This window comes from Tupaia chinensis, unplaced genomic scaffold (genome assembly GCF_000334495.1).
Source record: "Tupaia chinensis unplaced genomic scaffold, TupChi_1.0 Scaffold139897_1, whole genome shotgun sequence".
In the NCBI taxonomy this organism is placed as follows: Eukaryota; Metazoa; Chordata; class Mammalia; order Scandentia; family Tupaiidae; genus Tupaia; species Tupaia belangeri.
In genome coordinates, this window is record NW_006199776.1 from 1,001,475 (window position 1) to 1,019,451 (window position 17,977).

At 44.6% G+C, this 17,977-nt stretch overlaps 1 long non-coding RNA gene across 1 annotated transcript; it reads left to right on the forward strand.

Moving 5' to 3' along the window:
* Positions 1-210: 210 nt before the first annotated feature.
* On the forward strand, positions 211-8,964 carry LOC106736418 (uncharacterized). The gene is made up of 3 exons (XR_001371431.2): positions 211-377; positions 1,568-1,701; positions 8,806-8,964. It is a non-coding gene; the product is annotated as an uncharacterized LOC106736418 (long non-coding RNA).
* The last annotated feature ends 9,013 nt before the right edge of the window (positions 8,965-17,977 follow it).

Consider the following 17,977-nt stretch of genomic DNA (forward strand, 5'->3'; position numbering starts at 1 on the left):
GTGGTCTCTGCATGGGAGGCTATTCGCTCATGGTCTCGGGATGCATGCTTGCTGTGTGAGAGCATGCGCACTCTCTGTGTCGGAGGTTGGAGGCTACACCATTGCCGCATCAGAGAGACTCACCTGGAGGAGGAGTTGGAGACAGAGACAGCACCGCGGCTGGACCGTGACTCCCATTTATTCCTAGGCCAGTGAGGACAGATTCCTGGACCGGGTACATAGGCGGGCTCCGCGCCACCCAGCGGCTCTCAGCTGACCTATCCTCTTATCTGTGCTTATGAAGTAGAGGACGCACGGGGCCAGAGTGGACGGTTGCACAAGACCTCATGAATATTGAGTGTTTTCGTGTCGTAAGGAAATTCAGTGCATCCTGAACAGTAAGCGCCTCTTGTATGCTGGGTACTACCTCCTTATCCACGCTCAACACGGCTAGAGTTTCATCGATCCCATTTATTTTATAAAAGGGCCGAATATTCTCAAAAAATACAACAAATGCACATCATACAATCCAAGAATATTGTACATTTATTTATTATTTAAATCTCTAATATTTTAATAGTTTTTTTTCTTAAAGGACTTATACAACATTTATTAACAATTTGCCCTCAAGTAACTTAAATCTTTTGTTGATACTCTAAATGGATCTATAAATCTTTAATAACCCTTTCACCAACAATCTTTCACCCTCCTCAAGCAATCATTATGGGTGAGTGTGAAGTTTAGATAAACGCAGGTACTCCACTTAGTAGCTGTGTGTTCCGATTGGTTGGTTCTGTTTTTTGCCATAAGTCAGATGCACTCCCTGGAGAGAGAGAGAGACAGAGACAGAGAGGGAAAGTTAGAAATCACCCTCCGGGAGAGATGGCCACACTGAAATCCCTTCTCCTCCATTCTTGTCTTGGGATTTTGGGCACGCATACACATGCGCTAGGCGTGTTTTTCAAGCCACCGGGTCTGAGACTTGAATGATGCAGTCAGTCGTGTGATTGTGTGCTAACCACCATGGTTAGCTGGTCCTTCTACTCAATAGCCATGCAATCTTGGATTTCCAAGCTCCGAGAAGGTCAGTTTCCTCACTTACCAAATAAGAATAAGAATTTCTAAACCACCTGCTGCTAAGTTGAATCAGGAGATCTGCTGTGTGGAGACAGCCTATGCATTGCACCGTGACTAACACCACTCCTGGCCTCTACCCACTGAGACCAGGAGCCAAAGCTTCTACCCTCACTTGAAGAAAATCAAATAAGAATTGTACATAATATTATGTTGTCCCCATGACCTGGTGGTTACAGGAGCCAGATACCAATGACCAGCTGAGCAGTTCAAATCCCAGCCCTGGTAGCTTGAAAAACATACCAGACACATTTGCATGTGTGCCCCAGATCTCAACAGGGTGGAGAAATGGAGGATGGAGTGTGACCATGCTCCATTGGGGGTGGGTACCTTTTCCTCTCTCTCTTTCTCTCTGCATCTCTCTCTGGCAAGCACGCACACCTGTGGTCATTTTTTTTTTTTTTAAAGAAAGCAAGCAAGCAAATAAAATTACTCCTCTTCTTTAACTTGACAGTATATCATCTTGTGGTCAGAAAGGTATAAGCCTCAGAGCAAGAACCAACATGCTGAAGATGATAGAGTGGAAAATGGAAAACACCGGAGCCCTTAATGACACCACTGAGAAGAACACACAGCGCATTCCTGGAGGTAGGCCTGAGTCACACACTTGGCATTTTTGTTTCGGTTTGGTTTCTCAGACCCCACATTACCTGCTAACTGCCACACATAGCCTTACGTGCCTTCTTTTTAACAGGTGAAAAAAATTTTAAATAAAAAAAGTTAAGCCAATTACAAAATGACTGTGAGAACGCCATGCTCTTTTCCCTTTTTCCCCCATAATATTATTTAGCAAATAATTCTATATCAAGACTTCAGTTCTTTTTTTATTTTTTAGAGAGAGATTTTTGCTATAGGGTACATGTGCTTGCCAGAGAGACAAAGAGATAGAGAGAGACAGAGCGCAAGTAATCATCCCTCCCAGTAGGGATGGCCATGCCGCAATCCCTTCTCCTCCATTCTCCTCTCGGGATTTTGGGCACGCACGCACACGACTGATGTGAGTTTCAAGATTCTGAGTCTGGGATTCAAATCCAGTAGGCCATGTGGGAGTCTAGTGACTTAACCATTACACCATCGCTGGTCCTAAGACATCAGTTCTTAGAAAGTCAAAAGGTTAGGGGGACCAGCAGATGGTGTAATGGCTATGTCGCTGGACTTCCATTAGTTGATCACGGTTAGAGTCCCAGACCTGGGGGCTTAAACTCACGCCGGGCGCGTGTGCGTGCGTGCCCAACATCCCAAGAGGAGAATGGAGGAGAAGGGATTGCGGCGTGACCATCCCCCCGGAGGGTGATTTCTCGCTTTCTCTCTCTCTGTCTCTCTGTCTCTCTGGCGAGTGCATGTGCCCTATAGCAAAAACCTCTCCAAAAAAAATAAAGTTAATTTAAAGATAAAGTAAATAAAAGGTTGGGTGGCAACTTCATTACTGACGGAGCAGTGAGGAGTGAGACAGGGCGCGCCAGAGGCTCACCAGCTGCCCCACGGTTGTGTCCTCAGCAGGACACACGACACTGGCTGTAGGTGCGAACGCGTTCCTCTTGCCTCCAAACCCCCTCGGGTCTTCCCGTGTGGTACCCCCCAGGGATACAGCCACGGTCCCGGCCGGTAGCCAGCCTGTCTGTGCCATTTTACGACCAGGGCAACTCTAGCCTCTCTAGTCACATTACTTCTGCATTTTTCCCCCTTCCCTCGGAGCCCTAAAGGATCCTTTACCTTAAACATACATTAATACAAGACATTGCTGGGGGCTAGATGGGTGGTGCAGTGGTAAAACACTGCACTCTGCAAGACTGACGCTCACGGGAAGGTTCCAGGTTCTCGTCTAGAGACCTCCTTCAGTGCGCCGGGCACACATGCGGCCATAGCCACTGGTTTAGGCCTAGCTGGGGTGTGGTAGCACTGAGACCGTGTTGATGGTGCTGTCTACCTTCATCACTCGTGGAAGAAAATAAACTTACGCACACATACATGTATGTAAGGGGTAAAGTAAGAGAATTGTCCACGTATAAGTCTACTTAGCTGTGCCTCCCTTGTAATATAAGCTGGAATACACTAGGGACTCAATAGTGTCGTTGTACCCGTGGGTAAATGGCAGCTATAAACAGGAATCAACTTTCTTCGCTGTTGTCCATTATACAGTCCATTATACAGCTGGGACAAAGTACATAGGAAATTACAATAAGGACTTCGAGGGTTTTTGGCAGGGGCCTGCCCAGGATGCTGTGGGAGAGTAGAAGAGAGACTTCTTAAACTGGAGCAGAGGAAAGGCACGCTCACAGGGACGGGGACCTGGGGTCGTCTACTGCGGCTGAAGTGAAGAGCTGACCTCAGACTGTGGCACCGCCCTCTCCTCCCAACATTTCCCAGAAGTGCTTTCCTGGCTTAGAGGTTGTGACTTTCAAGCCTGAAGTAGGCAATTATCTCTGGAAGCAAAACGGGAATGGGGATGAGCTGGAAAGAAGGCAGAGGGGTAACAACAACCCAAGAGCAGGCTGAAAATTGGCTAAACCCACCAGGTAAAGAAAATGTAAGGGCAGGACCAGCAGGTAGCGTAATGGCTATGTCACTGGACTCCCACGTAGTTGAAAGCGGTTCGAGTCCCAGACCCGGGGGCTTAAAACTCACACCGGGGGAACAACAGTTAGCGTAATGGCTATGTTGCTGGACTCCCACGTAGTCGCCCACGGTTCGCGTCCCAGACCCGGTGGCTTAAAACTCACGCCGGGTGCGTGTGCGTGCATGCCCAAGATCCTGAGAGGAGAATGGAGGAGAAAAGATTGTGGTGTGGCGATCCCCCCAGGGGGTGATTTCTTGCTTTCTGTCTCTGTCTCTCTGTCTGTCTGGCGAGCGCATGCGCCCTATAGCAAAAACTCCTAAAAAAAAATATGTAAGGGCATAAAAGAATAAAAAGTATGGAGCTGTTGGTCACATGAGGAAAAGCAAACAGACACCCTGAAACAGACGCAACTTACTGGAAGCACATTAAGGAGCCTGGGTCCGGCGAGTGGCATGGTGGTTGGGGCATTGGACGCCCATGTGCTTGACCGTGGTTCAGGTAGTGGACCTAGTGCCTTGCTTTCTAAATTTACCTCTCTTTTTCTCCTTGGTCAAAATAAAATAATAATAATAAATACAATTAAATACAATAATTAATTTTTTTTTTTAATTTAAAAAAAAGGAGGAGCCTGTAGGGGCTGGCAGGTGATGTGATGATTGGAGCACTGGGCTCCCACATGGCTGACCACAGTTCAGTTCCTGGACCTATCAGTCTACTTTCTCACTTCTCCCTCTCTCTCTCCCGCTCTCTCTCTGGTCAAATTTTAAAAGTAACAATGATGAATAAAATTAAATTTTTTTAAAAAGAAGGCGGTACTCATGACAATCCTAGACTTGAATTCTTGTAGTGTTTTTATTTTCTTTTTTTAAAAAGAATTATTCAGTTTTATTTGCTCTCATTATTATTATTCTGTAATTTGCCCAGACAGAGACAGAGAGAGAGAGAAAGGGAAGTGAGAAAGCAAATCTCCAGGTATAGGACTCGAACCACAGCCGGCCATGTGGGAGCCCAGCACCCTAACCACCATGCCATCTGCTGGTTCCACTATTTTCTTTATTGAAAATTACCCTCTTGGTAGAATTGGCCTGAATTAATTCCTGTTCTTTTTTTTTTAATTAATTATTTACGCATTTAATTTTGTTTGTTGTTAGTATTTATTTTTTAAATTGACCAGAGAGAGAGAAAGGGAAAGTGAGAAAACAAACTACCAGGTCTGGGACTCGAACCACTGTTGGCCATGTAGGAGTCCAGTGCCTTAACCACCACCTACCTGCCAGCCCCTGAATTTCTGTTCTTCACATTTCAAAGAATCTAGTAACAAAAACAGCCCCTTCAATGTCGTTCTCCCCATTTCCGAAGAGCAGAATTCTCTTATTTTTTCACAACCATGCTGTTTTCATTTCTGCCTCTCTTCCATTTTTTATGTCATTTACCTTACATGGAGTTCCTTTCTCACTCTCCGGCTAGTCATTAAGCTGACATTTTCAGCCTGAACAACGCAGCAGACACTGCTCAATGGGGGTGCAGGAATGACTCATCCTTGTTTCTTGCCTTCAAGGTTGGAAACAACTTAAATATCCAACCACAGAGACATGGTTAAAGTAATTATGGTAAGCAGTCAGGTAGAGAATGAAGGATTTACACTTTGTAGTTAAATCAGATTAGGTTACAGTGCTAGCTCAGGCACTTTCTAAACTTATGAGGGGGTTCTTCAAAAATCCGTGGGAAGTATATTATGAAAAAAAAAAACTGCGTGGATTTCAGTTTTTATTTTTTGCACCAAAATAGACTCATACTTTGTCTTAGTCCACTTTTTGCTTTGCTAGCAGAAATATCTAACATTGGGTGGCTAATAAAGAAATAGGGATGGGGGCCAGCAGGTGGCATAGAGGTTAAGGCAGCTGGATCCCACTTGGCTGACACCACTGTTCAAGGCCTGGACCCATCGGCTTGAAAATCACACTAGGCGTGTGTGTGAGCGTGCTCAAAAATCCTGAGAGGAGAAGGGATTGTGGCATGGCCAGTCCATGTCGGGGTGATTTCTCACTTTCCCTTGCTCTCTGTCTCTTTGTCTCTCTCTCTCTCTAGGGAGCGCACATACTCTATGGCAAAAAAAAAATAAATAAAATAAAAGGAAATAAGGACTTATTAACTCACAATTCTGATGGCTGAAAATTCTGAAGGCATAGGCCTGGCATCAGGCCAACCCGATGGCTGACAGCACAGAAGACGGCGGGTCCATGCAGACTGAGAAAGCTTTTGTCTGCTCTCGTGAGAAGAACCCTTTGTCCCGGGAACTAGAAACTCCCTGGGTCTCATGAGGCATCATTAATCTACTCAGGAGACCACGGCCTCCATAATGCAATCACCACAGCCCAGTCACCACCCCCGAGCCTCAGTTTCTTGATCTACAAAACGGGGGTAATAGACACACTTCCTTAAGGCCCAGTGGTGATGTAATGAGGAATCATATGAAAGTACTCAGTGTGCGGCCAGCGCACAGTAGGTGACCAACACATGCTGTCTGTTCTCAGTATGTTATACCAGCAAAATTAGAGCATGCATTAAATATGTGCATAAAATCTAGAAAGAAATTTATAAAGTGTAAGTGGTGATATTGTATCTGAGCGATATGACTGCAGGTGGTTTTTATTTCCTTCTTTATGCCTTTTATGCATTTTTTAATATTTTCTACATTGGCAGTGTGTACCTATCAAGCCAAAGACAACTGTAAAGCAAAAGTTAAAAGGAAAGGAGGAATTTTTGGTCTCACAAAGCTATTACTCTCATCGGTTTGAGGTCAGACCCTCCCAGCAGCAGAGCAGATGGAAATGACCACAGGCCCACGGACGCTGGGAAAGCGAGGGCCTTGTATGCTAGCACAGGTTTAAGTCGTCTGGAAGCGTTTACACTGGGCAGAGATCACAGAGGCGCGTCTTTCGGAGATGAGAGCAATCTGAGGGTAAAGCGGGTGAGAGCACAGCGGCAGAAGTTGTCTGAGCCAACGGGAAAGGCAGTGTCGGTAGTCTGTCAGCAGGACGTGTGGCCAGCCCGAGGGAGACTGCAAACCGGGGATCCTGGAAGAAGGTCTCAGGGCAGTCATTCGTGTCGTGGACCGGCCAGCTGGCTGCTCAGTCATCCCTGCTCCTCTCAGCTCGCTGGCTCCTAATGCGTACTTTTGAATGAACTCTATCTCCACGTACCTGCTTTTTTTCTTTTTGAGAGGTTTTTGCTATAGGGTGTGTGCACTCGCCAGACAGACAGAGAGAGACAGAGAGACAGAAAGCGAGAAATCACCCCCCAGGGGGGATGGCCACGCCGCAATCCCTTCTCCTCCTTGATCATGGACACGCATGCACACGCACCTGGCATGAGTTTAAGCCACCAGGTCCAGGACTTGAACCGTGGTTGTCTACATGGGAGTCCAGCAACATAGCCATTAAGCCAACTGCTGGTCCCTCCACATAACTTTACAGTAAGAAAAAAAGTATTATTTCAAACAATTGTTAAAGTTCTTTGAAACAAGTTATGTATTTTTTAGTTTTTTTTTCTGTTAAGGTCAAGTATTATACATTTTTAACGAATAAAGTTAAAATTAGATCCTAGTGTTGCTTGAATTATTGTAATATTTAAACTACAGGCTTAGGGCCAGCAGGTGGTTAGGCACTGGACTTTTTTTTTTTTTTTTCTTGGAGAGGTTTTTGCTATAGGGCGTGTGCGCTTGCCAGAAAGACAGAGAGAGACAGAGAGACAGAAAGCGAGAAATCACCCCGCAGGGGGGATCATTACGCCGCAATCCCTTCTCCATTCTCCTCTCAGGATCTTGGGCATGCATGCACACGTGCCCGGCGTGAGTTTTAAGCCACTGGGTCCAGGACGCGAACTGTGGTCAACTACATGGGAGTCCAGCGACATAGCCATTACGCTAACTGCTGGTCCCTTGCACTGGACTTTCATATGGCACTTTGAGCCCGGGACCCAGTGGCTTAAAAATCATGCTGGGCACTTGTGCGTGCATATCCAACATTTCTTTCCTTTTTTTTTGGAGAGGTTTTTGCAATAGAGCGCGTGCGCTCGCCAGAAAAACAGAGACCAAGAGAGAGAAAGTGAGAAATCAGCTCCCAGGGGGGATGGCCACAGCGCAATCCCTTCTCCTTCACTCTCTCTCTTTCTGGCGAGCACACGCGCCCTATATAGCAAAAATCTCTTAAAATTAAATAAATAAATAAATAAACAAACAAACCTTAAAAAAACAAATAAAAATAAATAAATAAAACCTACAGACTTAAATATTTCAATCCTATTTCACAGTCTAACAAATATTAGAACATCATGAAGGGCACTAAATTAACCCTTAGAAAATAAAATACACTGACGTGCTTAGATATAAAGGCCTGCTTTTTTTTTTTTTTTTGAGAGGTTTTTGCTATAGGTCACGTGCGCTCGCCAGACAGAGAGAGACAAAGAGACAGAAAGCGAGAAATCACCCCTCAGGGGTGATGGTCATGCTGCAATCCCTTCTCCTCCATTCTCCTCTCAGGATCTTGGGCACGCACGCACACGTGCCTGGCCTGAGTTTTAAGCACCGGGTCCGGGACACGAACTGCGGTCGACTATGTGGGAGTCCAGCGACATAACCATTACACTAACTGCTGGTTCCCTTTTTAAAAAAAAATTTTTTTTTAATAAAGGCCTGCTTTAAATAAACGGTTTTAAGTGTAAATTTCCAGAGATTATGGGGGCGATGTATATATGTGTGTCCACTGGAGAATTATCACCATAGCAACAGAATTTGAGTAAAATAAGATCAGTGTTATGAATCCTGCAAGTAAAAAGTTAGGTGAAAAGCACTGCTCGTCCCTTGGGCGGATGACATAACTCACACCATGCCTGTATAGAAGAGTTATCTTTCCTGCCTGTTCAACATTAAATTACGGACAGAGAGACACAAAGACACAGCCTCAGAAAATGTGGGATATCTAAGACAGTCATGAATCTTCCCATTCATGGAAATTAAAGAAACCAGATACGGATTATAAATATACTGGCTTTTCCTATTATTCTGAAATAATACAGGAAGCTTCCTTAAAGCTCTATACTTTAAATAACTGACTGCTAATGGTATTTTTCGATAGGATAACTGTTATGGGAAATGAATATGCACACGAGCAGCAGCAGAAAGCGAGGCGGTCAGCACGGCCTTAGCCTGGCTCTTCCTTCCACGCAGACAGAAGCGCCCGCAGAGAGTGGTGGACACGGCGCATGTGCTGGTGCTGCCCACGTTTATGACTCCTGAGGAAGTATTTTGAGAACCAGCAGATGGTGCAATGGTTACGTCGCTGGACTCCCACATGGCCGACTGTGGGTTCCAGTCCCAGACCTTGAAACACACTGGGTGCGTGTGTGCCCAAGATCCCGAGAGGAGAATGGAGAAGAGATTGCGGCACGGCCATTCCCCCTGGAGGGTGATTTCCCACTTTCTGTCTCTGTCTCTCTCTGACTCCCGGTCAAGAACTCATGCTCTATAGCTAAAAATCCTTCAAAAAACAATTTTTTTTTCTCTGCCCCTACCCCCAGTGATTTTTCAGATCTTTGCCTAAATGTCAACTCCCAAAGTATTCTCTTACAATCCAACACTAGATCTGTTCTAAGAAAGGGGCTTTCAACCCTTTTGACCTTGACCCACAGTGAGAAATGTATTTCATGTCATAATCTGCTGCTCATACATACAAATATTCATTCCTTTTTTAGGGGAGGGGGCAGTGTGCCATAGATTGCATGTGCTCACCAGAGAGAGACAGAGAGAGGCAGTGTGAGGGAAAGTGAGAAATCACCCCCCTGGGGGATGGCCACACCACCATCCCTTCTCCTCCACTCTCCTCCTGAGCATGCATGCACGTGCACCCAGCATGAGTTTCAAGCTGCCACTGCCAGTTCTGGGACTCGAACTGCTATTGACCATGTGGTAGTATAATGTCTTAACCAATATGCCACCTGCTGACCCCTATTCAGTCTTAATATTTTTGTTAACTTAGTAATTGTGGTTTTTCGGTACATGAATACAATGGGTTATGACTCTATCAGGATAATTACTGAGCTCAGCACCTCGATCACTCGTAGCACTGTCACAGTGTGTTATTGTGAGCTGCATTCTCCCTCTCCGTATTTTGCAGCACCAGTTTCTTGTATTCATCTGCAATTTTGTTTATGTTAATAATCTCCCTCTATTCTACACCCCCATCCTTCCCAGAATGCAGTAGCGTCTACTTCTCTCTCTCCTCTATGTTAATTTTTTTCAGATTTCAAAATATGAGGGAAAATATGTGGTCGAACATTCATTCTTTTTCTTTTTCAATATTCCATAGGGCATGTGCTCTCACTGGACTCCCACATGGCTGACCATGGTTCAAGTCCCAGACCTTGCTCTCTCACTCTCCCTCTCTCTTTCCCCTTCTCTCTCTCTTGCTCTGTCCCTCTCAAGTCAAATTAAAACAAATAAATAAGTAAAGCTGATTAAAATAATTCTTTTAAAAAAAAAATCTCACACCAGGTGCGTGTGCATGCGTTCCCAAAATCCCAAGACGAGAATGGAGGAGAAGGGACTGTGGTGTGGCCATCCCCCCTAGGTGGGGGGAGATTTCTAGCTTCCTGTCTCTCTGTCTCTCCAGCAAGTGCATACACTCTATAGCAAAACTCTCTCTTTAAAAAAAAAATCAAAAATCTTAAAAAAAAAAAAAAAAAAAGCAGAGCTTTTCTGTTCATTAGTTGTTTCTGGCCACTACAACTCCAAAACCTCTGTACAGCCACCAACCAGGAGTAGCCCAGAAGGTGACGATGGTGCAGAGACACCATCAATGCATGCAAGTTGACTTGAATGGTAATTGAGTCATTGTAAGCCTCATTCTTCCCCCCAGCAGAAAAGTTCAACAGTGAGTTCTTGTTTGATCTTACTATAAGGGGATACCACCGGAAATGCTCTCAGGCTTAACCAGGGACCCAGCAGTCTTTGGGATCATCTACATTTAAGAGGGCCTTTGATCTCTGAGCATCCTTAGCCTGCACCCTAAGGTTCTAACAAAGGTACTGAATGTGGCTACGTACTTTATTCCTTTGGTTTTTTTGTCACCCATCTTCAAGGTAGAAGCTAACGAGTTAGACTGGACCATCCAAGTGGTCAGACACGAATCTCAGATTTTACCATTCTTGTAGAAGAGAGTCTGCAGCAGTGAACTGCGTCACCTGAACCTGAGCTGCCAGCACAGACACTTCCTGAAAGACAGTGCACCTGAACCTGAACTGTCAGCACAGACACTTCCTGAAAGGGGGTCAGGCCTGTTTCTCCTGAGCATCCTAGGAGAGGGATGCCCAGAGCGAGATATGTCTCTGAGTTCTACTTACCTTTGAAAGCAATGTCCTAATACATGCTAGGTCATCCTCTCTGCTGTTGGGGAAGGGGCAGGCAGGAACCCTCCTGTGAGTTAGGCAGCAGAGCAGAGGAAGTCGGCAGGTGGGAAAGACCGGGGCTGACAGAGCAGTCCCCCGTGTCACCATCTCCAGACTGTAAAGTCAGCTCCTCCATTCATCTCATAATACTTCCTAAAATTCAGGAACTATTTATTCACTGAAGTATTTAGATTGCTTGTTCTGGTTGATCAAGTCATTTAATTCATCTGCTATTTATGTAGCATTGGTTTCAAAAAACAAACTCACTCTAAAAGAAAGGGGTTAAGCACGTGTGGGTTTAGAATGGGGACTGTGCGTCTGTCACAGGGTCACAGTTCCTACTTCCCTCTGTGCTTTGTTGATTATCTGCACACGACCTGGACTTGTTACAGGGCTATGCTGGGAGCTGGAAACATGGCAGTGAGGAAGGCAGCCCAATTCCTCTTCCCCTCATGGGACCCACACTGTGGCAGGGAGTAAACACACACACACACACACTGCCACGATTTGCTACCAAACAAATGTAAACGCACAATGACAATCCACCAAGGCCGTGGATTTTAGAGTGTGCGTCGTCATCCTTGAGCGACTCGTGAACTCAATCCATGGTTTAAGACCAGTTTTGTTTGTTTGTTTAGTTGCCAGAGGGTCCAGTCATGCCACGATCCCTTCTCTTCTAATTCTCCATCCTGTCATGATTTGGAGCATATATACACATATGCCTGGTATGTTTCACTAGCTGCCGGGGCCAGGATTCAAACTGCTATCACCCATGCAGCATCCAGCTCCCTTCACCACTAGGCTATGGAACTGGCCCAAGACCAGTATTTTTAACAAACAAACAAAAATAACAGAAAATGCCAGCATAAATCACACATAGTAAGAATAAATATTCTGGGCCAGTAGGTGGTGTGGTGGTGAAGGTGCTGGACTCCTATTTGGCTAACTGCAGTTCGAGTCCCAGATCTGGCAGCTTGCTTTCTCATTTTCCCTCTTTCTCTCTGTCTTTCTCTAGTGAGCACACATGCCCTATAGCAAATTAAATAACAATAATAATGCATAAGATTAAATAATCCTTAAAAAAAGAAGAAATGTTATTTAGTGAAATACTTATTTCAGCTTATAGTTTGAGAGGATAAACAGATAAAGTCCAGGTCCTCATGAAGTGTGCTGTCTAGAGGAAAAGCAGACAACAGACTAGGTGGGAAGGCAGTTATAGTATGCAGTACTGAGACCACATTTAATATACTTAAACCTTTACTTGATTCAGAAGTGTCAAGGCTCTTGCCCTATCTTGATCATTATTACACATTCTATTATAATTATAATACTCTATAGCTATAAAATGTGTAGAAAACTGAATTGAATGCTATGAATCGCCTTATTCTCTCTTATATCAAAAGCTGAAAAAATAGTTCCTTGGATTATCTGATAGTTTGAGATATAAATAAGTGTTTTTTTAATAAGTCAATTCTCCTGACTGCAAGAAGTTTGAACCGTGGTTGACTTTGTGGAAATCCAGTGCCTTAACAACCAGGCCACCTGCTGGGGCTGGTTCATTATTTTAACAAACATAGCCACATAAACATTAAAATGTGAAATAAGCAACTGATTTGTACATATATATATACAAAATGTTTATATATTAATTTTATATATGTATAAATACATATTATATATAGTAATAATATATGTGTGTATACACACACAGGCACACACCCACACCCACACACACATATATATAAGTTGTTAGCTGTGCCCAGATGAGCCTTTATATCTCATAGTATCATAAAGCAAGGAAATGTTAAAACCAAACAACCAACAGACAAAGAACAGCGACGCCGCTGTGCCCAACAATCTTAGAGCCAACTGAAAGAACTCCCAGTGAGTAAGGCTGGGGCATTTTGAGCCACAAAATGAACAGTATTTGGTTATAGAATAAAACCATACTGGCAGGTTCAAACACACGTTTGTATGAATAGATAAGCGGGGGGGAAGAGACGCATCTGTGTGAGAGAATCCCAGGTACCTGACGGAGATCCTCCAGCCTCCAGGAGGAGGGGCTTCTCCTCCACCTCCACTCTGTCAGGTCAGTGAGGTCCCTGCACTGCGGCTTTTCCTGAAGAATGCAGTGTAAGAAGGAGGGTCTGATGATTTGGATGATGGTCTGTCTCCCAAAGGTTCGTGGTTTCCAATTTGGACTTCTAGCAGTTCACAGGCTGGGCCTGATACATTGTAGATGTGTAAGTGTGGATGTAACTCTCCATAGCGTGCCAGGGGGGACCTTTGGGTGTGACAACGCCATTATGGAGGGCCCTGATGATCGCCGTCAGTGAATCTATTAATACAATCAGAGGGGACAGACCAGAAGACAATGGGTAGAGACCGCGCTCCGCCCCGCTGCAGACGCCCTCCACCACGGCGTAGCCTCACCAGAACTGGAGCCTGCATGTGGGACGCCCAAACTGTGAGCTGAATAAACGTCTATCGCTTCCTAAATCACCTCATCTCAGCTATTTGTTAGCAATGCAGTAAGGAGAAAAAAAGTAACCTTTTAGGAAAAGAATCTGAGGTGCTCAAGGTCAACATAAACAGTGATAAGTCAGGTGATAAATCTAACCTTGGTGGGGACCAGCAGGCAGTGTAATGGCTATGTTGCTGAACTCCCACGTAGTCCACTGCAGTGTAAGTACCAGACCTGGAGGCTTGACACTCAGACCAGGCGCGTGCGCATGCGTGCCCAAGATCCCAAGAGGAGAATGGAGGACAAGGGACTGTGCCGTGGCCACACGACTATCCCTTCTCCTTCATTCTATTCATTCTCTTCTGGGATTTTGGGCTTGCTCAGGCATAGGGGCCCAGCATGAGTTCAAAGCAGTTCGGTACTCAAACCGTGGTCATCCACGTGGGGGTCCAGCACCTTAACCACCATGCCACTTGCTGGCCCTGATTCATTAATTTTAACAAACATACCACACAAATGTTAAGACAGTGATAACAGTGGAAACTGTGTATGGGGTATCAAGGGACTCTATGTTATCGTCTCTATTTTTCTGTAAATCTAAAACTGTTCTAAAAAATAAAGTCTTTTTTTTAAAGTTTCAGTTATTCTAATAGAAGCATGTCATTTACACATTGTGTCATACTTCTGCTCAGTCAAAATCATTTTAGGAGGTAACATTCATTAACCTTAAAACAATTTTTGCTGCAGGACAAGTTTAATTCTACTTAACCAAAGTGAAATAAGCAACTGATTTAATTAATTAAATTCATGCCAGGCTCTGGGTATTTTGTGGATCTTTAAAACTTAATTAGGAAAACATTTTAGATTAAATCCAAGGCTGAATGTTTCTTTCAATTTATTTCATTTACCCTAATGGCCAGATGCATATAGAAGCCATAAAATGTTTTAATGAGATTTTTCATATGGAAGGGAGCCGGCGTTTTTTATCCCGCTCTCTAGTTGAATTCCAATATCTGAAGTGTTACAGAGCTAGATGTTAATTTCCCAGCACCTTTGATCTGTAGTTCTGCCGTTTCACAAGTACTTTATGGAACATTTTATGGTAACAGTTCCTAAACGGAAGAAGCAGATGGGTCAAGTGACAGCCCAGATTCCCCATGAGTCAGAGGCAAAACTGTCCCACTGAGTCATGAGCTGCCAGTCCCAAGTCACTGTCAGGAGGGTTACTTAGGTATAAGCCTCTGAAATCACAGTACGGAAGTATGATAGCCATTTTCCTTCTAGCTTTCAACAGTAGGATTTTTGTTCAAAGGATTCGAATACTTAAGGCACTGTTAAAATGTAATTCAGTGATACAGTTCTTACTTTAGAAATAAAAAGCTAATATCTATTGCATTTACGATCTTCTTAGGAAGGAGTAGTTGTAGCCTTAGCCACTCAGAGCAGAAATCCTATACCAGGATCCTTCCGTTCTGTGTTCGTGCCTGTAGAGGAAGAATGCTAGACAAGTCAATAGCTCCCTATTAATTCTCTCATTACTATCTCACCATCACAGCTTCTTAGTATCAGCCATTTAACAAATAACTCTATGGTAGAAAACGTAAGTATGAAATTATTAAATGCCAGCAACTAAGAACACCTGACCGCAGAGTTTTTACCGGTCTTTCCGTTAGTGATAGTTTCTTATGAGAACAGATATCAAAAATAAAGTGCCAATCTTTCATAAACACTCCTAAAGTTTTACAAAAATCAGCCCTCATATATAATTAAAAATCGGTTGGGCCCAGATAAGCACATCTTCAACTTAAAAATGTATAAGAACATACCGGTAAGAAGCTGTATTTCAGGTAACCCATTTAAAGCAGTGTGGTTTTTTTGTTTTTTTTGTTTGTTTGTTTGTTTGGTTTTTTTTTTGAGAGGTTTTCGCTATAGGGAGTGTGCACTCACCAGACAGACGGAGAGAGAGACAGAAAGCGAGAAATCACCCCCCAGGGGGGATGGCCACGTCACAATCCCTTCTCCTCCATTCTCCTCTCGGGATCTTGGGCACACACACACACACACACACACGCACCTGGCGTGAGTTTAAGCCACCGGGTCCAGGACTCGAACCGCAGTCGACTACGTGGGAGTTCAGCGGCATAGCCATTACGCTAACTGCTGGTCCCAACGCAGTGTGTTTTTTAAACTGAGTAGTTAGTAGGAAAATATGTGATCTGAAGTATGCTGGGGAAGATTACTTTAACACAGGTGATCAAATGCTTCTGGAAATGCTTGTCATTGTCACAGGAGTCTCTAACCTTGGTGGCTGTGACCTAGAGGGCAGTAAGAATTGTGTGTCGAGCAAGCAGCACATTCTAATCTAATTCCTGGTTGCTTGGTTACAATACTTGATCATAAAAAATAAAAACACTGTGCCTATTAGTTAGTGTATGTGAGTACACGTTAATATAAACGTATAGGGCAGAACTAGTAAGACCCTGAGACCTTGCCCAAGAGCGTATATAGTTTAGTATAAGATAAGATCTTATTAAATCCAGCCAAGTGGGATTAACTCCAACGAACACCCAAAAAGCTAGTGTTAAAGGAGAAGAATGCTTTTATTTTTATTTTTTTGGAGAGGTTTTTGCTATAGGGCGCATGCACTCGCCAGACAGACAGAGAGAGACAGAGAGAGAGAAAGCGAGAAATCACCCCCCAGGGGGGATGGCCACACCACAATCCCTTCTCCTCCATTCTCCTCTCGGGATCTTGGGCACGCACGCACACGCGCCTAGCGTGAGTTTAAGCCACCAGGTCTGGGACGCAAACCGCAGTCGACTACAAGGGAGTCCAGCGACATAGCCATTACGCTAACTGCTGGTCCCGAATGCTTTTATTTTAAAAAAAAATCTTATATCTTCCTTATAAGACCCTTCTGAGGGCCCCAGCAGTGGACTTATTACAAGTGGCACCGTGAACCTTCCTTCACGGTAAGTTCATCAGTAATGTCCTCTTATGGGGTCTAAGACAAACCCACATTGTCAAGCAAAGCCCAGTTTCAATAACAGCCTGTTTAACTTAAGTTTCTGTGTAATGAACCCATTCCCATAGCCAAACAAATGAGGCCTTAATAGTAAGGCAGAGGATGTAGTTCAACAAATTGTGTTGATGAAAAGCACCAGGTACAAGATTTATTCAATCACCAGCACAGCCAACATGACTATTCGAGAATAAATTATTTTTTTTTTATCATTTAAAAAATTCATGACAGAGCACATATGTGAAAGAGAGAGAGAGAAGCACCCTCCAGAGGGCTGGGCCATGCTAGTCCTCAGATCCTACAGGATCGTGGGTACACACACATGCACCTGGCATGTTTTCAGGCTGATTGGACTGGGAACTTGAACAGTGGTCTACATGTGGCTTCCAGTTCCACAGTTCACCACACTACTGACTAGGCATAGACTTGGATTCTTCATAGGGACCAGCAGTTAGCGTAATGGCTATGTCGCTGAACTCCCATGGTGTCCACCGCGGTTCGCGTCCCGGACCCGGTAGCTTAAAACTCACTCCAGGAACATGTGCGTGCATGCCCAAGATCCCGAGAGGAGAATGGAAGAGAAGGGATTATGGCATGGCCATCCCCCCTGGGGAGTGATTTCTCGCTTTCTATCTCTCTGTCTCTCTCTGTCTGTCTGGCAAGTGCACGCGCCCTATAACAAAAACCTCTCCAAAAAAAAAAAAAAGAAGAAATGGATTCTTCATAATGTCACTGTACTTACATGCTGGGACCTTGGTGGATTGTAGAACAGAAGACAAAGAGACCAGCAGTTGGTGTAATGGCTATGTCGCTGGACTCCCATGTAGTCGACCATGGTTCAAGTCCTGGAGCTGGTGGGTTAAACTCACGCTGGGCGCATGTGCGTGCGTGCCCAAGGTCCCAAGAGGAGAAAGGAGGAGAAGGTATTGCAGCATGGTCATCCCCCCTGGGGGGTGATTTCTCGCTTTCTGTCTCTCTGGCTCTCTCTGTCTTTCTGGCGAGCTACCGCAAAGAAAAAACTTCTCAAAAAAAAAAAAAAAAAGGCAGAGGAGTGGGTAAACATGGATAGCCCACTGGGCAACTCTAACAAGGAGTAAAACTGAAACGTTGGCAAGATTGGGAATCTAGGCTAAGGAAAAGTTTATTGCCTAGTGGTCTGGGAGCCAGATTGCACATGGCTGACCACGGCATGGATCTAGGCCTGAGTGGCTGGAGAAATATGCCGGGCAAATGCAGGGCGTGTCGAGTCCTGACGGGATGAAGAAATGAGGCAAAGGAGTCGCAGCACGACTATGCCCCACTGGGGGGACTTTCTCCCTGTCCCCCTGTCTGTTCTTCCAACCCTCTCCGATGAGCACACACACCCTCTGATAATTAA